The sequence below is a fragment of the Ambystoma mexicanum genome, chromosome 2q (genome assembly GCF_040938575.1).
Source record: "Ambystoma mexicanum isolate Mex_15411 chromosome 2q, UKY_AmexF1_1, whole genome shotgun sequence".
NCBI classification, from domain to species: domain Eukaryota; kingdom Metazoa; phylum Chordata; class Amphibia; order Caudata; family Ambystomatidae; genus Ambystoma; species Ambystoma mexicanum.
In genome coordinates this window covers 329007367-329033819 of record NC_090924.1, presented here as the reverse complement: position 1 = coordinate 329033819, position 26453 = coordinate 329007367, and the positions used below count along the sequence as shown (strand labels likewise).

The following is a 26453-nucleotide window of genomic DNA, read 5'->3' as shown; positions in this document are numbered from 1 at the left end:
CTGGTAGTGTAACTTCTTAGAGACGTCGGATATGTGAGGAGAGAAGGAGAGTGTGGAGTCGAAGATGACCCCGAGGTTTTTTGCCTTGCAGGTAGGAGCAGGAAGAGGGAAAAGAAAGGCCGGCCAGAGAGCTGCAGGGAAGGAGGGAGTGGGTGTGCCGATTAGTAGAATCTCGGTCTTACTGGCATTAAGGCAGAGGTAATTGGCGGCACACCAGTCCTGGATAGCAGAAAGACAGTCGGAAATGAGGGAAGGAGAAGAGGAGGCCGAGGGTAGCCTGAAAATGAGCTGGGTATCATCCGCATAGCACTGAAAGTTGGGGCAGAGATTGGCGAAGCGGTGGGCGAGAAGTGCCAGATACTGGTTGAAAAGCCAGGGAGAGAGGTTAGATCCCGGGGGGAAACCACAGGTAGAGAAAAAGATGTCAGAGAGGAAAGACCCCAGTTGGACCTGGGGGGGTCGATTGGAGAGGAAAGAGGACAGCCACGCCAGAGCCTGACCAGTGATACCCAGGTTATCACGGAGACGGTTGAGCAGGATGGTATGGTTGACAGTATCAAAGGCAGAAGAGAGATCAAGCAAAATAAGAACACATGGCCTGCAGTGTGCTTGTGGACCTGTGTCCCTGAGAAAGGAGCCGGCGCTGCAGTGAGTGGATGAACCAGCACTGCAGTGAGTATATGAACCATCGGAGCAGACAAGAGACCGTTCCATGTGCAGGGACTGCAGTGGCAATCTTTAGGTCAAGTGGCCTGCCCAAAAAGTCCAGAGAAAGGCATTGGCCACGCCATTTTGGAACCAGGCGCAGATGCCCACATTAAGTGCATACAGGCCGATTGGGACATTCACCTCTGGACCCACGCTGTACCTACATGCATTATAACTTGGGCGAATGGGTGCACTATTAGTGGCATACTGACCGTGCAGGAGTACACACCCTGCGTGAAAGGGTGCACTTAGAACCTTAGGCAATCAACTGTCAATCTGGTAAACCAGAGCGAATAAATATGTGGAGGTGCCAATAATAGACACTATAAACGTGACCATTATAAGGAGGACCATTGTAAGGAATCAGCTCATGATGCACTGTAGCAATCACAAAGTGAGGGAAGCGTTGTGCGAAGGGGGGACTGGGGTAGAATGAAGCCTGAAGTGGGCCACTGAAGTTGTGCAAATAGTTGAGCACACAGACTTCCATAACAGAACTTGACGCAGGTGCAGACAAAGACAGGAGGTGAAGTAAACCAAACTGAGCTCAGTAAAGAGTGCAAGGAAAATAAACAGGAGGAAAGCAGGCTGGCAATCAAGAAGGGGTGCGAGATGAAACAGAACTTTGATGGGAGAGCCACTGGAAAGCGATGATTACGTTGCGGCAGCTCAAAGCATTTTGCCAACGATAAGCATTGCTTTGTACAGAGCATGATTTGTAGAGAATGTGGAAGGAAAAGTAATCTTGAATGATGTAAACAATGAACAAAGTTTGAAGTGTCAAATGTGTGCAACATATGGCGCCTTCCTGGTAAGGGTGACAGGAGCAGGACAATGCCGAAATTTGCATGGTTAATGCAGTGGATGCCAGACCCAATAGATGAAACCTGATGCTGGGATTGAGGTGAACGATGTACCAGTAAAACTGCTGATCGACAGTGGTGCTGATTTTACACTGATGAATAGGAGTATGTGGAGAAGCAAATTTAATTGTTGCAATTTACAGGAAGCTACAGTGGCGGCGCAAGCCTATGGCGAGGTCCCCATTGAACTAGTGGGAGAATTTTAGGCAAGGTTTGGATTTAAGGGGCACAGTGCAGCAGGCATAGTGAGGGTGATTAGTAAGGATGGCAACTTGTCATGGGGCACACAATGGGTATAAGATAAGATCCAGAACACCCATCTCAGGTTTTGGTGGTGCTGGAGCTCGATATGGATTAGAAACATTTGGATATAAAGGATTGATATCTGTGTGTGTTGAAGGAGGTTACAGGTTGTCTTAAGGGATTTGTGCATTGCATCAAGCTGAGACCAGGAGCAGTGCCGGTGAGGGCTAAGGCAAGGACATTACTCAAAGAAATATAGGGATGATGGATGGAAAAAGGTATTATAGAGGAGGCGGAAGCTATGGAATGAGTTAGCCCAGTGGTGGCTGTGCGGAAACCTGAAGGTAGTGTGAGATTATGTATATATCTCAGAGCATTTAATAAAAATATAGTGCCAAACAGGTTTCCCGTGCCAAGATAAGTGATCGTTGATGGAAATATCAGGTGCTGGCATATTTTCAACTATAGATTTATAGATGCAGGAGGATGCAGTTTGGTTTGATATCTGCATCAAGCACATTTCAAAGAACAATTAGTATGTTTGTAGTTTCAATCGAGTCTTATCAGGACGACATACTAGTATGGGGAAAGGACACGGAGGAGCATGATACAAGGCTTAAGAGAGTTCTACGAATGTTGTGTGAGGCTGGTTTGACTATTTCCACGGAAAAGTGCAGGTCTAAGATGCACAATGTACAATATTTGGGGCATGAATTTTCAGCTCAGGGATAAGACCCAAAGTCGATGCGCTTCAAGCCATCGGACATATGAAGGCACCTAAGAATAAGGCAGAATCATCCTCTTATTTGGGTTTGGGTGAATGTTATGGGAATTTCATCAAAAACGTGTGAGAACAAAGGACACGAGGGAACTCACCAAGAGGAATACTAGGTTTCTGTGGGGTGAGAGGTGTCAATTGGAATTGGAGGACACGAAGAAGAGTTTGATAAGACGCTCCCATGCTGAAAGGTTTCAGGGAAGATTGGGAGGTTAATTCATGTACAAATGCTAGTGGAAGTGGACTAGCTCTAGTGCTTATGTAACAAAGAGGGGGTGAAATGCAAACAGTGGCATTTTCTTTGCAGGTGCTGAAGGACGCAGAAAAGAGGTATTCGGTTGTGGAGTGGGAGGCCTTGGCTTGTGTGTGGGGTGTATTTCAAGACTTTTCTAAGTGGAAGAATGTTTTTCATTGCGACTGATCACAAGCCATTGCTGGGCATCTTCAATGGGAATGGATTGGAAAGAGTGTCCAGGAGAATCATCATATGGACAACAGTAATGCAAGGTTTGGATTTTGAGATCCCTTATATTAAGTGAGAACAAAACATGGTTGCAGGTTTGTTGTCTTGCAATGCTGTTTCAGACAGAGATGACGAACAAGCCATACCTGATGTGGAAGGAGATGTATATGTAAAAATTGGAGTTGGCAGGACGGAGGATTGCCATGCAAAATGTGTTGGGGATGAGGTTTATAAAGGAGTAGTAGACTTTGTGCGAAAGGGTTGGCACGCAGAGGAACTGGATGATGCTTAAAAAAAGTATAGGAGGGTAAAACAGGAGTTGAGCATAGAGAAAGGCATGCTGGTGCATGGATATCAGTTGGTGGTGCCGGAAGGACTGCAAGAAACTATTTTTTTAAATCTTACAAATCCCTCACTTAAGCCTTGCCTAAAGCCTCCTCCCAGGTGGCCAAGGGAAGGAAGACGCTTCCTGATCCTGACCCTGGGGGTGGTGTACTGCGGGAGGATCACCTGGGAGGAGACAGGGCCCAGGGTGTTGGGGAGATTACATGGGGTGAGATGCAGCATTTTTCCTCTGGAAGGAAGAACCTCCCAAGGTACCAAAAGAGGTAATGGCTTATTGCCATTTTGATGTCCTTGATATGATGATATTTTATTTATATCGCGCTCATACACAGGTGTTTCAGAGCGCGACAAGGCAAGGGAGGGGAACAGGGGAGAACGAAACAACGATCCTCAAATTAAAACGAATGGTATGGACACAAGTAATGTAAGATCTAAACAAGCCTTCCTCACTCCCAAAGGTATAATGCAAAGGAAAATGAGAATGTTGTCTTCAATAAATTACCTTCCTCTGTAACAGCTAATTCTCCTAGTCCATCGCTAATTTTATGGGAAATAAATCTACCATTAAAACAAACTCAAATGTTACAAAAGTTAACTTTGGTAAAGGGAACTACATGTCCCACTCACTATCCCACGAGTACTGGGACGAGGAAAAGGGCTGAAGAGGCATGCAATTGAAACAGTCAGGCAATTAAGCCTAACAGCCATTGCAATAGTGATGCAATTAAGCCTAACAGCCAAAATCTGAATTAACCTGGGAGGGACAAAAGGCCCCCTCAGGTGCAGGCAATTAGAGCGGAAGAAGAAGTGGAAGGAGCTGGAAGCGTAGTGCGACCGCAGCAGTAGAAGCAGAATGAAGAAGGCACGAGTCTGGCAAGCTCAGCAGAAGTGGCAGAACAAGAGGCACGCTGGAACGAGGGTTCACCTGCATGTTCTGAGAGATCCCGTTTTCCCAAACTCTGAAGCGCAGAGGCTGTGCAGCAAAAGCTTTGCAGGATAGCTGGTTTTCCAAATGTGAGCCTGATTGCTGTGGTTGCCGTGCAGAGACGAGGAGCCGTTTTCAAGCTTTGGATATTAAGAGCGAGAGGGGCTCCAAAGATGTGCGGCCGGCCCGAGACACGAAGATGAGTCGTACCCATGCCAGAAGCAGCAAAAGTTGTAGCAGAAGTCGGGAAAGCAATGCGACCCGCAGAACAAGTGTCAGAGAAGCCGGTGAGTGAAATACATCTTTCTAAACATGTGCATGAGCACTGCCGGTAACAGTATCCAGCTCTGTGATAACTTGTGTAAGAATTAAAGCGGGTAAAACTTGTGCGTTGATTTGAAAGTTAAACATGAAACTAAATAGGTGACTCGCGCTCTGATTTAGGTATATACATTGGTTGATTTATGATCTCAAAACTTTAAGGAACCAATGAAAATTGAAAATAGTATGTTGCAGAAATCCAATTTATTCCTGCTGTGGACAGCCGACACCTGTTTCGACCTCGTGGTCGTCTTCAAGACCTTTCTCCTTAAGTATTGGTATAAATACTGTGAAGGTCTCTTGTCACTTCATGGTCTGATTAAGGAATGGACAATGGATGGCAGTGAATACTATGGATGCACATGATGCTTGGCACATCCGAGGTCGAAACACGTCTAGGCTGTCCACAGCAGTAATACATTGGATTTCTGCAACACACTATTTGCAATTTTCATTGATTCCTTAAAGTGTTGAGATCATAAGTCAACCAATGTATATACCTTAATCAGAGCGCGAGTCACCCATTCAGTTTCATGTTTAGTTTTATCATTTTGAAAGCCTCTACGGGTGGGTTTTGTGGAAGGATGTACGCTACCCGTTCAAGAGTTTGACTATAAACAGGAGTGGTCACTAGCGCACAGGTATACTTTCGAACCCATAAACCCTACTTTTTAATTAAATCTAAAGTTGTCAACACAATGGAAATGTAGCATTCGCGTGTATTCTGGAAGTTCTTTTTACCCGCGTATAAAGCCAACATTACTGAATTCCATTGTTCAATTACAAACAGACTGTTTCTATCTAAAGGAGAGGTCACGTGTCTCCAATTAAGGGAGTGTACACTGCGTAGAACCATTACCGAAAACTTAATGACAATAAAAGTACAGAAACCTTTAATTTATGAAAAGTAAATCAAAGGCTGGTCGTGTGTGCCTAAATGTGATTCCTAAAGAAAGGTTGAACTCAGTCTTTCACTTTCGTCCAGGAATACAATCTAATAACCTTTAAACCTTGAAAGCCATATCAAGAAGAGGTTACGTGTACCTAATTGCGTTTCCCACAGAAAGACTGAAGTCTATACTATACTTGAATGCAACATATCTTTCAATTATAAGTTGAAGTGTATAAAACTGTTGAAGCACAAAACAAGCATTGCCCATGCCAAGAGGCACCCCATAATAACAATGAAAGTAAACTTACTCAGAGTTAAAGAACAATCCAGCTGTATTATGAAGTTACTAACAGTTAATTGGCCTACAATAACAGTCTGCAAGCATTACCTGAATCTTAAAGTGGCAACAAAGCTTCTGGGTAATTGATTGGGCTGATAGCTGGCAGAAGGGTGCAGGTAAAGTTGGGGAAGGGGGAACTGGCTGCTTGTAAAGACTCTTTTGAAGTAGACTCAACCGGTAATGCCCAGGACTATAGAGGCCAAAGAAGAGTGATTCTTAAAGGCAAACCCAGGTATATATTGCAGAAGATAGACAAAAAGAGCCAACGAGGTTTCCCCTTTAAAGAAAGTTATTCAGAGAAAGAGTACCTTGCCTACCTGAAGAGGTTGAAATGATTTACAATATATCTTGTCAAAAGCGGTCTAAAAGGTCCAATTCATTAAAGCTGTGGTCCAAAATACTGAAGCTGTGGTGGTATGTTGGGTTGTCAGCAGATGCAACTTTGCAGTGTCCAAACAAAGTGGAACACTATGGGACAAAGGTGACTGTTCTCATAGTGAAGCAAGTAGAACTGTAGTTGTTGAAGTGGAAGCAGCAGCATTAAGACAAACATAACATTGTGAATGCTAAAACTGTAATCCTGGCAGTTAATCAAGAACTGTGCATCATTGGCAGTGTGGATAATATTTTCTTTTGAACGGTGGCAAATCTACTTAAAAAGGTGACAAAGCATCATGGCCAGGATCACCATTGGGGCCATTTTGCAGAAATTGGAAAGTTGATATTTCAACCAAGAGATGAGATTGTTGCCAGTGGAATTTTGGCTAATTAACTTTTACTTTAACCTTGAAACATCAATAACTGATTCAAGACATTTGTTTCTTTGGTTGTACATTTGCAGAATTTACTTTAAATCTCGGATAAGGGAAAATTACTTGGGGCATTAGAAGGTCATTTAGGAACTGTAAATGTTGTCTATGTCAATGAATTGCCATATATTTTCTTTATGTATTTGTTGTATAGTATAAGAGCCAGTTATATAGTGTGTTCCCTTACCTTTTAGAATAGGCAGGGAATTCCTCCACAGAGTAGGAACAGTGAGGTATTTGGATATATTTTCTTTAAAAAATAAAATGTCACATTTTGAAAAAACTACAAGCAGTTGTCTGCCTCGCATTACTGACCCCTCAAACGATCATGAGAAGTGCTCATGAAGATCATTTGGGGGTTTGCATAACCAAGAAGATAATTCGGCAAGAGTACTGGTGGCCGGGTATGAATGTTGATGTAGTTCGGTTGTTGAAGGGCTGTGAAGGATGTGTGAGCAATGACAAGGTGTCGATTACAAGAGTGCCGCCAATTAATGTAATAGGGCCTCAAAGTTCAGTGGGTGATGTGGTGGCGGTAGATATTTCAGGGTCGAATTCTGTGTTGGGAGGACAAGGAAATGATATATTTGCAGTTTTGAAGTGGCCGAAGTTTGCGTGGTCAAGGCCCTTAGGGCACGTAGAGAAGGGCAGTTTTTGGAATCAATATTCTGGAGGGAATGTTTTCCGAGAAAGATTGTGTCAGTAACGGGCCACAGTTTTCAGCTAGGGAGATTAAGAGGTTTTTTTTTTTTTTTTAAGTATCTTTGAAAGAGAATGGTGTGCTGCATTCAACAAGGTCATTGTACAATCCTAAGGGGAATTCAGTGGTTTAAGGATGGACATTGATGGATGCAATAAGGATTGTGGTTGCAACAGGGGGAGAGTGGGTACGTGCTGTAATTGAACAAGTATAACAATATAGGTTGGCGACACACCAAACGACCGCAGCGTCACCTTTGGAGGTTTTTAGGGGAACGCCCAACTAGAGATTGCATCCGGGTTAATGAACAAATACAAGAGTGACAGGTTTTATTGGAGGGCGTTTTCAGCATGATGATGCACGATTTATGAGGAAGGTAAGTCAAATAAAGATATGACAGGAAGAATTGTGTGAGAAATGCCAATGCCAAAAGTGATCATGGTCAAAGTAAAGTTAGGAAGGAGAGTAGAAAAAGGTACTAGAAAATAATGAAGACCTTTGAGAGTCGAGGAGGACATGGGCAATGCTGTGTGGTTGCGCAATGGAGAGAAGTGGTGCAAAGAATGGTGGTATTGAACAGGGAATGGAATAAGTAGTTTGTGGCGGTAAGGGAAGGAGGTGTCATATGAGACGTGTGGTTATGTATAAATGTTGCACACCGAGAGCGTCATGTGCAATAAGGATAATGCTATGTTTGTTGAACTGTTTGCGGTTTAGAATCCTTTGATGTAACATGGACATAAGCTGCCACGTGTGGAAGGGAAAGATAGAATGTGAGGGTTTGAAAAGGAGAAAAGAAGAGGGAGGCTGGAAGGAGCCAGATGGCCTATGGGGGTGCTACCAGGTTTACTGAAATGAAAAAGTTAAAAACGGTACCTGTCTGACGTCTGTGTCGGCTGCAGACCTAAAACCGGGCAAGAATGGTAAGGGGTGAATGGAAGAACGGGGGCAAAGAAAGGGAAAGCACAGAGGGTAGTTGTGAGAGGGATGACCCCCTTCGAAAATGAGCAGGGGGGGAGCAAGAGCAACCTTACTACAGGTGCAGCATTTACCCGTCAACCCTCCGCAGCAATGTTAGCAGCAATGTTTAGAATTAGATCCAGAAATAAACAAAGGGAACAAGGAGGGGTGGGCTTTACACTAAAGTGAGGAAGTAGGGTAGCATTTTCAGGTTTAACCAACTAAGTTTGGCTTTCTTTCTGGAAGCCGGACACCTTCATTAGTAAGGACAAGACAGCTGGAATAGGAGTCATTCGGGTCACTTCGCGTAATCTTATGACATTACTGAAGACAGCAGCCGTTTGAAATTGTTAGCCATTTTCATAATGGCTGCATATTGTTGCCTACCATGGAAAACATGCTTACATTTACACACACACACACACACCACATCTTTGGCAGTCTATCCATACAAGTATTCTCCAAGGCTGCATTTGTTTGTGGCAAAAATATTTCATTTGACAGGATTGTTTTGGGATGATTTATGACGCAATGGTAAAATTATGACATTATGCTACTTACATATAGTGGTTCTTTCAATAGCCGGAATTGTTTTTAAGAAAACAAATCTATACATAAAAGAATTGCAAGCCAGTATCTCCCCAGTCACCTTTGTTGTGTGCGACACACAGAGTTCCACATGTAAGTCGTATTACCCAAACTACAGGCAGAGGGGACACGCAGAAGAGTAGGGAAGCGGACCAAGTGTGGGGAGAAAGTCTACGACTAGTGAGAAGCAAGAAGGGATATGCTGTGCGTGTTGTGAGGGAGTACCGGGGGAGTTATCCAAGTGAATGTCGCCATGCATGATTGCGCATTGAGAACTCAAAGGGGCCCAACCCTGGCAATGATTGCATGATAGAGAACCTCAGATTAGTGATAGAGGAGGGCTCTGTGTTCTGATTTTATTAGCTCTGTTAACAGCAACTTGGTGAACCATCAAGTACTAATGTTATCTACTTACCAATATGTTTCTTAGACGCTGGCCTTGAAATGTATTTAATCCTCAAGGGCAAATCCAAGTGGTAATTCACTCGCCCAGGTTTACCTCCAACCCCTTAAAACACCACCATGGGGTCTCTCAGTGATCAGCCATGTACCCTCTATTTAGTTTTTCTACACTGGGAGGTGCTAAAGTGCTGCCTATAAGCCGAATCTTTTGGCATGGCAAGTGAAGATAGGGCACAGATGGACACTGCCTGTGGATGTTTGGCTTTTTATCCACCCAGTAACCACCCATGGGCATGCTAGCCCATGTGGACATTCCCTCCCACCATTTCCCCATCCCCACCCATGGGTTTTTTTAACTAGCTCTAGGATTTAAAGGGGGTGCCAATGTTATTTTTAAGCAGTCTTTTGAAAGGTAATGGGCTTAATTGCAGCCATAAATCCGCTCCAAGCGTAACAAACATGTCTTCATCAAGTGTGCTTTCAGCCACTTTATTTACAAGCATGTGTGTTCTTAAATCGTCTCTTTGCACTGAAGTACTGCTAAGAACCAGCATTGGCAAAGCCAACAGTTTGGTCTTTTGTATTGATACCCACTCAAAAGCCAAAAAGGTTGCCTTTGCAAAGGCTGGTTCAAAGCTGTATATCATCTCTGGAACGCAGATTAAAAATGTGGGGTTTACAGTGTTTTATTTTCAAACCTTCCAAATGATACTCCTACCATTTTTGCATAAACCGAAAGAAATGAATTATAATAACGTCAACCCATGACTAATCAGAATAAATGACTACGCTGTTAAAATGGAACCCGCCGATGGCAGAAATCCCGTTTGTAGACCTCGACTCCACAACAACCAGTGCTCATAATTGGGACTGATTTTCCAGGATCCGAGATCCAGCAAAAATAGGTCTGCCTGGATCTCGGGTTCGGGAAAACAATGCAATGCCCTTCAGTGGTTCGAATTTGTTTTTGTTGCCAAAACTCAGGATTCAAACATTGGTCTTGTTGGGATGAAAGTGCAACGTCCCAGGCAGGCAAAGAGATTTATGCTGCTCAAAACATATTAGTAGGCAGCCTAGTGCCAACAGTCCTCGTTGAGCATGGCAGAATGTGCATGTATCCATTTTTAATTAGCTTTGACACATATTAGAAGCATCATATAGCAATACAGAAAGAGCAACAATGTATTCATGTTGTATTTGCAGAGGTTAAAGACAGGGTGATGTATTTTGTCTTCAGTGGTATCAAATTATGTTATGTTTTAAGAGATGTGCTAATAGGTAGCCGTGTGAGATGGAGTCAGAAGTGTTGAGGTAAAGGGGAGGTCCAGGGGGCTAAGTTAGCAGGCATTTCGCCATATTGGATTTCAGGGTATATTATAGGATGTGCTTGTGAAAGTGAGATAAATAGGCCTAACATGTAGCTGCGGCTCTGTCCAATTGATCCAGAGACGAGTCCACCTTTCATTCCCATGAGAGACGTTATGCTGCCAAGACCACAGGCAGCCATGCTGTATCAATAACAGATTATTGATTGCAGCTGCAGAGCTCGGAGGAGCTGGGAAAGGAATGTTAGGTTCAGGAAGGAAGGGTGGCGGTGTGCCCTTTGAAGTTGAATTCATGTGAGCAGGACATGGGTTCTGTGATGCCAAGAGGCCTGATGAAGATTTGGGCACCTAGTTGAAGAGCGGTCATCCTAGTTGAACTTCAGGCACTGAGCTCTAGGGATCCATAAATTCAAACAGAAGAGTAGTGCCCAGACCATCTAATTCATGGGCATCTGGCTTCCCAGAGAGATAAGGGGGGGGGGGGAGACGTGCTAGGGCAGAACTGTGATTTGGTACGGGAGGAGCAGAGGTGATGCAAATAAATGTATCTACAAGGCCAGGGAGCAGTATAAGCATGCCAAAGTGGCTGGTATAATGAGGGGGCCGATTGTAATATCCAAGCAGAGTTTACCACGCTATTCACACTTTGATCAGGCTTCAACAGGGGGGTGCGCATCACATGATGCTCAGGAATATTTACTAATTAAAGCAATGTATTGTGGCAACAACGTACCTGGTTGTCAATCAACTCCTGAGTTTCGTAGTGATGATGTAGTAGGCAATGTGGTTTAGAAAATGTGTGACCAATACGATAATGGGCTATAAGGGACAATTAGAAGTGTAAAGGCGTTAGCCAATATGGAGTGCAGGATCATGTTGTGATCTATATTATGCATAGTCTTGTTCATTTGCGGTTTTCTGCTACTAAAGCTTTAACTTCTTTGGGTGGGGCAAGCTCCTTGTTAGTTCGGTTCTGCAGGTCCGTCCGATACTTTTTGCATGTAATAAAACTTGTTCCTTGCAAATGGTGCATCGGTTATTTTGTCTACTTGGAATTTATTTTTATCGTTTGGGTTTTGGTCATTCACCTATAAATTTTGTGACCCTGACATGACCCCAGACTCTCAGTGGGGTTGGGGGGGTGCCCCCGCTGCATATCCTGGGTCGTGGCGCACATCTGCAGTGACCAGTTCCACAAGCGTGACTTGGAGGTTTGCAAGCGCCGTGTTTTCAGAAGGCCTGCCTGTTCCTTGGAGTAGGGCGCTGCGCCTAGCTGTGCAGGCAAATTGACGGGGGCCCCGCATCAGAGGTGTTCGGCAGAACACAGACGCAAGTGCACCTTTGCCAGAGAAAACATTGGGGGAGAGGGAAGTGTGCAGGTGTGTGATTTTGAGTGTCTGGAGAGAGAAGACCACGTGGTGATATATTGGTTTTATACTAGTGGCCCAGAGGGAGCTCCTTCGACGAGAGGAAAGAGGACATCCTACATAGTAGAACAGGGATAAAAGAGAAGAGAAGAAAAGGGATCTGCCCATACAAGAGGGAAGGCAGCACTGCAAGTAGAGTAGTGGTCCATTATATAAAGGGCCAAGGATCCCTCCACCTTGCACATAGAGGTGTGAGGAGGGAAAATGTCATCATCTCAAGGCAAAGAGAGGGAGGAAGGGTCTAAACTATTGTGTAAATAAGTGAGCTTTATTTTTTGACAATGTTTCTGGAATAAATTGTTGTTGAACTTGTGTATAGAATAGTTGTGTTATGGGCGATGGTTGCCCAGTTGTATGAATAAGGGTGTGTGGTGGTGGGAGTGTGTGTGTGTGTGTGTGTGTGTGTGTGTGTGTCTTAGCAAGAAGGGTCAAGGGAGGTGTAGTTTGGCCGGAGGTGACATTGGGAGTGTGTACAGTGTTGAGAAGGTGAGGTAGAACAGTGTTGCTGGATCAGTTATCTAAGAAATATGTGTTTTCGGTAAGGGGAGGATTCGGAAGTGTTACGAGTACCCCACTTGAACATGTGTTATGTGTTTCTACGGAACAAGGAAAAGATTATCAAATACATTGTGAGTGGGTCACGGGGAATGCACAAGCCGTGACCCGAAGAGGGCTCAGACAATGGATGTGTTGAGACACATGTTCACATAAGTATAAAGGGAGAAAGTTGAGAAGTAGGCAGAGTATCCTCGAACATTGGGGAATGGTCGAGGATTTAGAAGATGCCCTGGAAGAACACAAATAACAAAAGGTGGTAGTACCTACACCCAGTGATGTCCTCACAGCCCGGGACTCCATACAGGTGTTTCCGATTGCAACCAGCAGCAAGTTATGCCAACCCCCAGTATGTACCGCAACCCGCACCGAGGCAGGTAGCTCCCGCTCCTAGTGCAAATGCAACTTAGGTGGTTAATGCTACACGAGACCCACTGGTTATGGAAGTAGCAAACAGGACGCAGAGAGAATTAGAAACAACGCAGAGGACAGAAGCGGGGCTGGTGCAAGCATCGCAGGAGCAGAGGGAGGGATGAAAAGTGATGATGGGCGCTGATGAATGGAGAGCAGGTGATATTCTGTTTCAAATCGATAGAGTGTCAACGACGTGTATGTAGCAGTACTGTCAATGTCGATTAGGACTCGACTACATAGGTTCACAGAGAAGGAAGATGAGTGGGTGTCAGAGGGGGAACAAGGGGAGGATGAGATACCATCTGTACCGACACCGAGGCTGAGAGCCTATGGAGCCAATGCTTAGAGAATGACTGAAATGGCTGTAGCAAAAGGCAAGAGAAGGGGGAGAACTGCAGTGGCTAAACAGGTAGGAACACAGCTTCTGTTACTACACAAGGGGCATGGAAGGGCACAATACGTGCCCTGGTCACACATGAACAGAAACAATTTAATGAAGGCAGTACCCTCACTCACAGCAGTGGCAGGTAAACGGATATATGCATTAGAAAAATATACTGCAGGAATTACATTTGCAGTGGGGGACATGAAAGGCTTATTTGCCGCACTGCTAGAACAGGCAGATGAAATTTGGAGGAAGGGAGGGTATCCAGGGATGCATATAAATAATGACAATCAGAATGGAGCACAGTTCAATGACTGCCGAATGCGAGTATGGAATGTGTTAAGGTCAACAGATCAACACACCAGACATCAATTTGATTATGGGCCATACAATGAAGATGGATTATGACCCCGCACTGTATATAAACCAGATTCAAGAAATGTGGACGGTGGAGACAGGGGAACCTTGGGGCAAGAATATTGTGATATTTTATCGTACGCTACGGAAATGACTCCCAAAAGACGTGCAAAATGATTTAGACAAAGTAGTAGGCATAGAAGCGAAGGGATGGGGCAAGAGTCGGGCAATAATAGTGCATCACTGCAGGTGAAGACAGGAGCAGGAAAAGGAAACCACAGAGCAAGCGCTGAAGGCTGAAGCAAAGTTAGTTCAGAAGCAGTTGGCGAAGGAGCACTGATTAGCTCCCTTGTGGGGCAACAGGACACCAGGCAGACAATACAAAGGACACAGGAGGTTATCAGAGAGAGGAAGGAGGTTGTTTCTAGGGAGGACAAGGAGGTGGATAAAAGGGGCCAAGGTTTGGTGAGCCGGGACCCTTTTGGGCCTGTGGCAAGACCAGACACTTTGTGCAAGAGTGCAGGAGCAGACCAGTATATTCCGATCATCCCCCATCTTTACCCTAATAGGCCCGCGTATGCGCTGACATATCACCCACCATCAAAGATGATCCGCCAAGGGCCACAGGCCCCCCACAAGCGCCTAACCATGTACACCCATCACAGTATCAGTATCGGTCACCTCAATACCAGCAAGTGCAGAACCCTGGTCCAAAACCCACACCAGTGTATATACAGCAGCAACCCCAACAGCCCCCACCACAGTACTGGGACAAGAACCCACTGCCACAGGGTATGGTAAACGATTACACTGGAGCAAGGAGCAAGTGTACAAGGAGGGAGCATTTATTCACTCCTGGGTTCAAACAACCATCCCCAATAGGACATCCAACAGAGAGCCCCGACGTGCCCAGTCCCGTCAGTCACTGATGACCCGGAAGAGGGACCCCAGGTAGGTGTGAGGATCGGTAGTAAAACATCCACCTTAATGGTAGACACGGGAGCTACAAAATCCTTGACACGTTCCCTTGTCAAGAACAGTCAGACACACAGGAGTTCTTCTGGGGCAATAATGTCAGTTCTGCTTACAGAAGACTTTTCCATCAAGGTAGGTACCCAAAAGGTGGTAGCCCGGTTATTCTCAAAAGATACCCCAGTGAACTTGCTAGGTAGGGACGTCCTAAACACGCTAAACATGACTATTGCATTTACTGAAGACTGTAGTATGCTCAACCCTAGGAATACATCATGCTAGGGCCGTTGTGAGAATACAAGCACTTCACAGTAATGATGCATAGGCACCCCCCTGGTAGCAGCCAAATTTGTTTCTATATGGAGTAACGGTGTTGGTATCATGGGCGCCAGGAATGAAAGACAAAACGTGGAGATTGCCAGTGGAATTATTTAGGACTGCATTTCCCTCAAGAGCATGCTCCAGGTACCATACTAACACTAGATTTAGAGGCGGCACTAATCAAAAAAGATAAGGTGATCTTGACAGGGACCGATGATGAAGGGTATGAGCAGCGCATGGTTTTGGGTATAGATTGTACCCAGCCATTAAGGGGGTTGTCTGATGAGTTGTTTGAAGGCGTTGACAATTATGGAGAAATTATTTTTGAAATATGTATCCCTTGTCAGACGATGGCGCAACACAGAGGTACCGCACACTACACTTATTTCTAGACAAGTAGCCACTCACTTACAGGAAGACATGGCAAAATTACCCAGCACCTTGTGGATCAGTAACCCCCACAATGTGGGTCTATTGAGCATAGGGGCCATTCACATAGCTGAAACAGGGTGCAATATTACCTAGAGTATGGCAGTACTCATTATCAAAGGGATAGAAAAAGGGACTTGGGACACCATCGTGGCATTATGATAGCAGGGCACAATAGTACCATCACAATCCCCCTGCAACAAGGCTTCATTTATCCTGTTTAAAAAAGCCAAGGATTCAAGTTCGAGAATGATACAGGATATCTGCCCTTTGAATAACATTGTGGAGGCAGAGTTTCCAGTAGTATCAAATCCCTCCATGATCTAATGTAACATTCCCAGGAGGCCACATATTGTACTGTAATCGCATCGAAAAATACATTTATCTGCATTTCACTGCACCCCAATTCACAGTATCTCACTGCGTTTACATATCACGGGCAGCAATTTCAACACACAAGGCTCCCACAGGGTTAGTGCGAGTCCCCCAGTATTTTTAACAGTGTTACATATGGATGATTTAGCTAACATACACGTTCAAAGTACCATCATTCAGTACGTCAATGGCCTCCTAGTGTGCAGTAACACCAAAGAGCAGTGCAGAGAGGACTCAGTGGCACTACTGACATTACTTGCAAAAAAGGGATAGAAAGTAGACAAAGACAGGGTTCAAAATTAAGATTCAATGAGCAGGAGCTAAAACCAGCTCCTGGGTGTCCAACATCGCCTAGTAGGCAGGAGCTACCACTAGGGAACCAGGAGCGAATACCCAGCGCACAGCGAATGTAACTTCCACTTGCACACATTAACTTGTTGTCCATTTTCTACGATTCATTATGTTTAAATGTGTACTAGATGTGCCCCGATTCTTCTTTATAAGCATTCTCAAATACTCAAACATAATGCCACATATGCATGTTTTTAAGGCACCAATGTTGGGCTTTAAGCTAACCAGGCTCTTCTGGGATAGAAGCAGCAGCTAAATGGCTCCCAGCTCCCCTCAATGTCGAGCCCTGCAGTATTGTCAGAAGGAAGTGGTACACTTGGGACAAATGTTAACCTCAGGCGGTAAAAGGGTAACCTCAGAGAGCAACTGCAGTACACAACATTCCACACCCTACCATTGTGAAAGAGAAGCAACAATTTCTAGGATTGTGTAACTATTGTAGAGCTTCGATGTCTGACTCTAGCTACACAAAACCCTTATTGCAAGGACTTAAAGAAGCACAGACAGTTAAAGGGTCACTCTCATGGACAGGAGAAATGATCTGGTTTCCAAGAAATTAAGGATGATGTAAGTAAAGTTCAAGTGTTAGTAATCCCTGATTACACAAAGGAATTCCATTTGTTCTCACACTCTAATGGGTATGTAATGACAGCTGTGGTGACTCAGGCAACATATATGGGACACAAGCCATTGGCCTATAACAGCAGGATTTTAAACTCTGTAATTCAGAGTCATTTCCCTTTGCGAACAGGCTTAGCAGCTGTGGATTTTGCAATTGAAAAATCATCTGCAATAACCATGGGGTGTTCAGTAACATATGTGGAGCATGCCGTTTCCCCATTCTGGAAAGGTCCAAATCAACCCTCACTACCCAGAGAGCATCAGGTTACGAGGTCATACTATCAAATAGTTCTATTCACATTGTAAGGTGTCGCACAGTGAACCCTGCAACATTCATTACCGTACCCGTTCAACCAGGGGAGAAGGTGCATGACTGCCACATATGAAGGTCCCGGGGATGACTGACTTCCTTAATGCGAGGGAGGATGCACTCGAAGAGGGGGAGGTGCTCTCCATTGATGTGTCACCAACGATTGATCAGGAGACTGGCCAAAGAGACACAGGTGCTGCAGCAGTGCTACTCGTAGATGGGGGGGGGGGGGGGGGGGAGTACAAAGTAGCAGTTAAAAAGAGGTTACCAACATTATTCGACACAAGCAGCAGAACTCATTGCGCGGATTCAGCAAACGTCACATCCCCAATATATTCAGGGTTGTCCAGATGGGGAATGAGAGGGTTTAAGAGGGCTGATGGAACACCTCTGCAGCATGCAGCAATGCTAGACAAATTAATGTATGCCTTATCCCACCCATCAGTAGTAGCGGTGGTAAAACGTGCTGCCCACATCCAGGAAACAGACTTTGTTTCACTCTGTAATGATGCTGCAGTCCAGGCCGCCAAAAAAGCTGCGCATTTAGAAGTCTGACGTTACAGCATATCCTGAGGAAGCCATACAACAATTGCAGCTAACAGCTAGCAGTACCTTACACAGCAGTCCCACTCACTCAGATAATTGAATTACAAGGTCAGGCACCCAAGAGGAGAAGGATTTGTTAGTGAAACGGGGGTGCCTGCCATCACTGACAGACCTTATCTGGAGACAAAACATCATAGGCATAGTAATGCTTCAGGAACTGCTAATGGTTGATCTTGAGCAACTGCATGACCCAACGCATACGTGGAATGGTTGATAAATGTGTAGCTAATTGCACCACCTGCCACCTCTACAGCACCGGACACACCCTCAGGACGTTGCATGGCACATTGCCCTGTTCAACAGGACCCTTTTGGGAGCTTCACAGATAATGGTTAACAGGCGCAGTAACTATCATTATCTTATGGTTGTGTGTCCATTTTCCTAATGGATTGAGGCAGGTCCTTTGCACAATCAGCTGCTAAATGAGCAGCCACATTTTTAGAATGCAAGGTCTTTCCTCGCTCTGGGATATGTGAAGTCCTAAATTCAGACAATGGGACTCACTTTTTCAATGAATTATTTAAAGAGATCTCATCCCTACAAGGGATTAAACATAAATTGTGCTAGATTTACCACCCTCAAGCCAACGGGATCGTGGAATATCAACAGTCTCTTGAAACAAAAATGGTCCAAGTTGTGCCATACATTAGGGAGGAACTGGCTGCATTGTCTTCCTTTGGCTCCATTTAGCCTCAAGTACCAGCTAGATTAAGGACCACCACTTGTCCACGCACGAGATAATGACAGGGAGAATGCTGCACACACCACTTACACCCGCACACACTGCATCAGATGCACACAGGGCAGCTGAGACTTTGGGGGAGGGGTTTCCGGAGTATTTCAGGGATTTAACAAAATGTTATGACTACAAGATTTGAACACACCCAAAAACACAATAGACTCTTACCAGTCTTCTTCTGCCTCGAAACTTGGAGAGTATTGAAAGCCTCCCTCAATTCACACTGGTTTCGGAATGAGTTACCAGTGCCCAGTGGGAAACCCTCCTGGGGAAGAAACCCCACTTCTAGGCTGGGGACTGCTTAGCAGAGATTAGTTTGTTGTATTTGTACGACTTCTTGGATCCAAAATATCAGGTCAGTATTCGAATTCCAAATACAAGGAGGAAGGACTTCAAGCAAAGAAGTTGAATGTAGCTGGACGCTCGGGTGCTGAAGAAATAAATGGGGGCAGAGACGCAATAGCAACAGGTGAGATAGCAGAATAAAGATGCTTGCGTAGTGATAAACTTAAAGAGACAGAAACAGTGGAAATTCTTAAAAGGTATTTGAAAATACTGGATGTCTGAGATCCAAACTGAGCGTCTGGGCTGGGGGTTGCTGAAAGCGGGCACGCAGTGTGGAAGACACCAGCGCACTGAATGAGCGAGGGAGAAGCTGCATTGAGCTGTGTGCACAAGAGCGAAAACAAAAGCTCTCATGTAAACACACTCAGCGCCAAGCTCTGCAGAGAACTGCCTAGCGGAGCAGGCTGTCGCTAACAGCTACACAGCATGAAGGTAAAGGCGGCCAGGAAATAAATATAAAAAGGAAGCGTTCTGGAAAAATGCCAAAATACATTCAAATGCAAAATAAAAAATAATGGTCCAGACAAGTAATCCAGTGGTGCACGTGTTGCGCAGGGAGTCGAAATGTAGAACACTGGAGAGAATTTGAAGTTGGTACGCAACGTTGGAGCTCAGGAAAGTAAGAACAAGAAGAGTATTAGAGTAGGGAAGGAGAGGAGGAAAGTAAGAATGCTAGTAAGCATGGGAATGGTGAGCATTAGGGAAAATACACACAAGGCGTGGGTCAAGGGAGAAGCAACGCACAGAGCCGGCAGGAAGGATCCTTTTTGTAGAGATTCTGAATCACACTGATCCAATGACAAACATCTTGAAAACCACTAGACCACTGCATTAGGTTTCCTTCTAAGGAGCATTTGGGCACCATGTTGGAAAGGGAAAAAGGGGATCTTATTCCCTTGTGTTTATGTTTCTGCCACAATGTGGAATAGTGATTCATGAAACAAAATGTATTCCAGCTCGCCCCTAGGAGAGAACAGCTGCCACACCTACGGTCAACCGAACGTCTCTACAGGCGCCTCAGCTCGACCCGGGAGACTTCATTTATGTACGCTCTATTGTGCAGAAATTGAACAACCAAGGTCCTTTAAAGGTAGTTTATGCCACCACATCAGCTGTTCGAAAGAAGTAGCTATGGTATTGGATTTATCTGGAAGCAACTGGTACAGCACCACCTCCCAAAGGCCCTCAAGAACAGGGATATTAAATACATGAGTGTTAAGAAGTAATGCAATGTATATATTGTTGTGTGTAGGATTCTTCTACTTCTGTCTTCTTTTGTTTATTGTAGGTAATTGTATACGAGGTGTGCATATAAAAGTGGGGTATAGTAATACAGAAACATTAAATATAGGGATGGCAAGAAATAAAAGGGAAACAAACTGAAATTGAAAAGAATGACTACAGGGGGTCATCTAAGATACAGTTGCAGATGTGCACCAACACGAATCAGATAATATGTGATGCAACCACATAAGGGAAATGAGAAGAGCAAAATCCAATAAGAGCTGCTATATTTTCAACCCCCTATCCCATGCAACAAGCACGCCAAAACTGTTTATTCTGCAAGAAATGCCACCTCTTGAAGCCCAATGTTTAGTGCACCTGGCCCTTTGCAGAAAACAAAGCTTGTTTCAGGAAGTCATAATGGACAGAGATGAAGGCGGGTGTGCCAAGAATAAAGAGCAAGCACAATGTCAAATAAGGCCGTAACTGAAATTGATAGGTGCTAATTTTTCCAATGACAGATGGGTTAAAGGACTAGTGATCTGTGCAGCGCAGGGTCTACTGGGGTTCTTGGAGGATGCAGTGGCACATGTCAACCAGAAATGTTCTACAACTTGGAGCACCTATCTGTCAAAACGTACCTGCATCGAACAGAACGAAAAGGCAGCTAAAGTGCAAATGCTGGCACACTTCTTTTGTTTCAGAGGAAATGGCACTATACTCGTAGGCACAAATGAAAGGTATAATAAGTATTTGTTTATTCCCGGCCTGACTAATGGCACATAAGTATTAACAGACTTCTACTTGGTTTGAAGACAAAACGCTTATCTCCGCCTTCCCCCATCCTGGAGAGGCGCCTGTTGCTCAACACCTTGCATTCACCCATTCTCATAGTGCCTGACTGGCATTCGACTGTCATAAACTTGGCACCGCCAGTTGCAACTGAACTCCCTCCACATCAGCATGCTCGCCCCTCACTAAGAGTTTGATTACAAGAGACCAAATTACTGGTCCCAAGGCTCCTCTGACATGCTCAAAGCAATCCTAGAACAATTCTGTCTGTTCACAAAGATGGGAGCATTCTTTACTTCCATCCTTGTGCCTGGAATCCAAACTGCAGCCGATGCCAAGTGATTGCAGATAACAAGGTGGGAGATGCTCCAGATATCGAACCAGACCGGGCAGTGTCTCAATTAAAAAAAACAGAATTGGGGGCTATTCGTCTCATCGCCCACCAGAACTGGTATGTTCTAGATTTATTTCAGGGAATGGAAGGGGGCGTGTGCAAAAAGTTGAGCGCTTATTGCTGCACATACATACCCCCCAAATGATGAGGACAATGGATCTTTAACCTATGCCATAGGGGTCCTCCATAATTTGCTGATTGCTATGTTAAAGAAGCTGGAGTGAGTGATGAAGATTGGTTCAATTCGATATTTTCATGGGCCCCGTCCTGGTTGCTGATAGCCTTAAAAGCTGCTGGTTCCTATAGTGGCATTTTTTCTTGTAATTTATTTTCCTGTCAAATAATTCTACGGTGTTGCTCTAGGACACTGCCTAAGAGTGTGATGATGTGGGTGTCTATAACAAGTAAAGCTGCTCCCCTCACAAGACATGTGTACACATAGACCGATAAGTAGAATGGTGAAATAGAGCAGAGGATGGAGCAGAAAGTTGGTCCCCCTGGGACATTGTCTTACGCCATACCTGATCCAGAAAATGATCTGGAGCACTGGGTAGATTTGGCTGGGGATGTTGCTTTATGACATGTATCCCAGAAGAATATGCCTGGATGGGGGAAAGTTTAAGTTGTGTGTGTAAAGTGTGGGTGCCCCCAAGACAATGATTATAAAATGGAGGGAAGCTGCTGGGTTCGTTAAAGGAGTATTAACTAAAGGGGAGTGTTGAGATGCAAGTGCAACATCCCATGCAGACGAAGAGATTTAGGCTGCGCAAAACCTATTAGTAGGCAGCCTAGCGCTAGCTATTCTCGTTGGGTGGGTGCGGCATAATGCGCATGTATCCATTTGTCCATTTGTAGTTAGCTTTGAAACATATTGGAAGCACCATATAGCAATACAGAAAGAACAACAATGTATTAATTTTGCGGTTGCAGAGGTTAGAGACAGGGTAATGCATTTTGTCTTTAGTGGTAGTAGACAATGTTATGTTTTAAGAGATGTGCTAGTAGGTAGCTGACATAGGAAGGCGTGTGAGATGGAATCAGGGAAGTGCTGCAGTAAAAGTGAGGTCCAGGGGCTTCGGTAGCAGGAGATCCATCATGCTGGATTTCAGGGCATATTACCAGATGCGCTTGTGAAAGTACGAGAAACGAGCACGTGGAGGTGCGGCTCTGTCCAGTTGATCCAGAAAGGAGTCCCCCTTCCATTCTCCTGAGAGAAGTTATGCTGCCAAGGCCACAGGCAGCCTCGCTGTGCCGATAACAGCTAATTGAGTGCAGCTGCATAGCTTGGAGGAGCTGGGAAAGGAAATGTTGGGTTCAGGAAGAAAGGGTGCGGGTGCCCCCTTTAAAGGTTGAATTCCTATGAGCAGGGCATGGGCTTTTGTGATGCCAAGAGGCCTGGTGAAGATTTAGAGGACTACTTCCCTCACCTGAAGAGCTGTCATCCTAGTTGAACTGCAGGCGCAGAGCTCTAGGGATCCATAACTAAGCAAAATTCAAACATAAGAATGGTGGCCCAATCAAGTCATTCATGGGCACCTGGGTTCCCAGAGAGTTGAGGGGCAAGACGTGCCAGGGCAGTACCGTGATTTGGGATGGGAGGAGCAGAGGTGACACAAATACATGCATCTACAAGGGCAGGGAGCAGTCTGTGCATGCCACAGTGTGTGGTATTATGAGGAGGTCTGTTGTATTATCCGAGAAGAGTTTAACTTGCTATTCACACTTTGATCAGGCTTCGACAGAGGGGTGCACATCACGTGATGTTCAAGAATATTTACTAATTAAAGAAATGTATTATGGAAACAATATACCTGGTTGTCAATCCACTGTTGAGTTTTGTAGTGATAATGTAGTAGGTGACGTGTTTAGGGCAATGTGTTTCAGATAATGTGTGACCAATAGGGTAATGGGCTATTGCGGAAGTGTATACAGGCATTAGCCAATGGGGAGTGCGGGATCATGCAGTCATCTTTATTATGCATAGTCCTGTTAATTTGCGGTTTACCGCTATAAAAGTTGTAACTTCTTTGGGTGGAGTGAGCTCCATGTTAGTTCTGGTCTACAGGATCGTCTGTGACTTTTTTTATATGTATTAAAACTTTGTTTTCCTTGCAAACGGTGCATCGATTAATTTGCCTACTTGGAGTTGTTTTTTTATGATACCGTTTTTGGGTCACTCCTCTACAGTCTTCAGAGCGAAAGCCAATAGACTTACCCACTAGAACACTTGAACATCTGGTCAAGATACATGGGAAATGCTTGTTAGGATTGGATTGCGCATAACATTTATTTTCAAGCAAGCTTTGTATTTTTAAAAAGTGTGAACTTTTATGATTTACTTGCAACATCGTAGGAAATACACCGCTCTGGAATTATTTTTCGGGTGTTAAAAATGAAACACCTGAAATGTAAATCTTTATTTACGGGGGCGGTGCTTAGAAAAAATCTCCTGCGTTTGCCAAGTCTCCCCACCCCCGCCCAGTGGGATCCCAGTTAAAAGTTTACATTTCCAGTACTGACAACATTACAGTCTATTTTCCCATTGCTCTGGGAGAGGTAAAGATGGTTACAAGCCTGGGTGCATTTTTGCTTCCAGGGCAATCAGTTCCTTGGAGCAGCCATGGGGTCAAACAGATGTTCTAATCAGGCTAGGTTTCCTTTCTTACACGCAGCGTCCAAATGGCATTTGCTTTGATTCTGTCTAGGATGGACTATGCCAATGCTCTAAAGATTGTAGTACAACTTAAATCTCATCATTTCAACTTGAGTCCACCCGCGGTCTTCAAACTGGAACACCAGGACTGCAGCCTTGTTGTATTGTTGATCTCCCTACCGGCTTCTGTCACCTTAGCACATTCCATCCTTCTTCCTCACCAAGTGCTCAAACAACTCTCTTTGAATACGGCGCTGTGCAAATAAAACCTCAAATAAATAAAAACAATGGATTGGTCAGGGCTGTAATTGGTCCCGTGCAAGGGGATACCTTTCTTTATTTTTTATTTTTTTTAAAATCACCCATTCTTGGCATTTAAGCTGATATATAGCCTTCTGGTAGGGACAGTCCCATATTTCTAAACTATACAAGAATGCAAAATGACATGTGCTCTTAAAGCCATGATTTAAGAATATGACTTGAGAGCTCCGATTCAGCATGTGTGTACAAAACGAGCATGAATTAAAAAAGTTGTTTGGGCTGTAGTTGGTTTGAATTACTTGCTTTTGAAGTTCAGTCTGGTTGCAGGTGCGTGCAAAAGAAAAACCTGCTCAATTAAATAGATCTCTCGATTAAAGTTTATTAGAATCCCTGAAGGCTCGTCGTTCTGTGTTGCATAGTCACCGTAAATGAGAAGGCTTCGCACAGGAAGGCAAAAAGTGAGGATTGGTTCTTCTCTGTACAGAATGCGGTCTTATCTAACCCTACCACAGCAGAGATCCAAATAGGTCCTGTATAACGGACATCACCCAGTAGCAGGAGCCACGTTGGGAGAAGGAGCATATACACAGCACCCATATCAAACCATAAAACTGCCAAGTGAAAGGGAAACTATAAACATGCTCTCTATTACATAAAACACTTCATGCTTTAAATGTCTTCTAGAAGTTTCCTAAAGCACCTTTATGTACACATTCCAAAGCCCGAGTTACTACCACTCTGTGTTTTGCATGGCATCACCTGGCCTTAAGGTAGCAGTCTGTATCAAGCTAAGCAGTCCACTCTAGGCTAAACGCAGGAGCTGTACTGCACAAAGTTCCCATCAATTCTGATCCCTTCCCCCTTGCCATTTGAGTTCAGAAAATTCTCACAACATCTGAGTTTTTGGAAAATATTGCATGCGTCACAGTTTAGTCCCAGCATAATATCTTTGCAACCAAAAAGCAACTTGTGGAACAAGAGCTTTGAAAGTATATTATAACTGACAATGTGGTGTTCATAATGGCCCCTGTAATGCAACAAGGGGCCCCAAGGACCTCTGCATAATAGGCGCAACCCCTCAGAGCCTCGCAGTATGTGATGGACTTTGAAGAACACAGGGGAGCGAAGAAGAAACCGAGAGAATGTGAGTATGTTTCAAAAAGAGCCTGGTGTGGAAGAGTGGGGCTGTCGTGCAGGGGATTCTGTAAAATTGCACAGGAGTGAGTCGTCACATGACCTTACAGAATCCCTTGGCTCCGCTGGATCAAATCGCGCATTTACACATCAGTGCGTCTTGCATTAAAAGTGCTGTTGCCTTACCCTCTCTCTTTTTGCTCCAAAACCTCTCCAGCGACTTCGTTGAGCTTTACTTCATTGCTCCATGGGCTCACATAAAACCTCTGCTGTCATAGAAATAAAAACCGGACTAGCAACAGCACGTAGGACCTGATTCGCTGCTAGGAGAATAACAGAAATCTCCCGTGAGTACTTTTGTTTATTGAGACGGGGGCGTAGAGGGATATCGATATATTTGTTCGCCTCAAATCCTTTCTTAAGATGACAATTTTAAATTTAGCGAAAAAAAGTTAAAAAACACATTATAAAAATTCGCATTATGCAAAATAAATGTGAAATCAGATTCTGAAAACGTATTAACAATTATTTGATTGAACTAAATACATATGTGTAATAGCAGACGTCACCTTGGGGACGTGCTCCTTCCAAAGATGGGCGCCCTCCGTCAGATTTTTGGAAGTTGGGTTGTTCTGCCAACCGGTGTTATGTAATATTAGGTATCCCACACCGATCCCGTATCCCCTGGTCTTCGGCTGTGTTCGGCTCATCGCCGATTGGCTGCATTAAGCCTTAGCACCGCCTCCGTGAGCCTGAGCACCAGCCCCTCTCCCGAGCTGTCACAGCCAAAAAGCAGCAGAGTGCCGAGCGAGCTGCCTCTGTTGTTGCAATAAATTAACGCTATTTATTCTGAGATAAAGCTTTGCATTAAAATGCGAGGATGCCCCCGAGGAAGCCGTTGATATAAAGCTTTCTTTCAGAAAAATAAACAGTGTTTAATATACCCACAACGGAACGAACCTTGGCATTTCATAAACTGTAACTTGTCATTAAAATACGAGGCTTCGAGAGACCACTAGAGGGCACGGGCGGTGATGGTTGAGGTGGCCTCAATGAACACAGGACACTGGTAGAGATGTAAGCAGTGTTTATTTACACACCTTAAAAATGATAACCTGGGGTAGAT

At 44.5% G+C, this 26453-nt stretch overlaps 1 protein-coding gene across 4 annotated transcripts in view; it reads right to left on the bottom strand.

Annotated features, from left to right (window-relative positions):
• Positions 1 to 25622, bottom strand: part of TSC2 (TSC complex subunit 2) — a 1437517-nt gene extending 1411895 nt beyond the window's left edge. For 3 of the 4 annotated variants that reach the window (XM_069647328.1, XM_069647330.1, XM_069647331.1), the window contains exon 1: positions 25514 to 25622. The gene's annotated coding sequence lies outside the window, so the exon portion shown is untranslated. Of the gene's footprint in view, positions 1 to 17214; positions 17387 to 25513 lie in introns of all 4 variants that reach the window. The other variant, XM_069647329.1, reaches the window with a different exon arrangement.
• Between the last annotated feature and the right edge of the window lie 831 nt (positions 25623 to 26453).